Source organism: Frankliniella occidentalis, unplaced genomic scaffold (assembly GCF_000697945.3).
Source record: "Frankliniella occidentalis isolate FOCC.00 unplaced genomic scaffold, Focc_3.1 Scaffold16, whole genome shotgun sequence".
Taxonomy (NCBI): Eukaryota; Metazoa; Arthropoda; class Insecta; order Thysanoptera; family Thripidae; genus Frankliniella; species Frankliniella occidentalis.
Window position 1 is genome coordinate 3,414,154 of NW_026267146.1, and position 323 is coordinate 3,414,476.

General features: G+C 59.1%; 1 protein-coding gene across 3 annotated transcripts in view; it reads right to left on the minus strand.

Moving 5' to 3' along the window:
• LOC113207703 (probable lysine-specific demethylase 4A) overlaps positions 1-323 on the minus strand; it is a 6,250-nt gene that overhangs the window by 4,704 nt on the left and 1,223 nt on the right. The gene's annotated exons all lie outside the window — the stretch shown is intronic.

Consider the following 323-nt stretch of genomic DNA (forward strand, 5'->3'; position numbering starts at 1 on the left):
TCTCTCTCTCTCTGACACACACACGACTCAAATGAGGGGCGGGAGAGGGCGGGGCAGGTGTGCTGTTGGTGGCTTGGTGGCGAGCCCGTCTGCGAGAGCAATATACGGGAAATGCAAAGGTAAGGAGATGTATCCCCGAGCCTCAACACGGCCTCCTCATAAGATATCCACTGGATGAAAAATTTCCCCGATGCGAATGGGTGTGGGGCAGCGGTGAGCAAGACGAGGGGGGGGGGGGTACAGGGGAGGTGGGGTCTGGTCGGGAATGGAAGCAAATAAGGTGTAGCCTGCATTATTCCAGACCGTCGTGCCGGCCCCGGCCG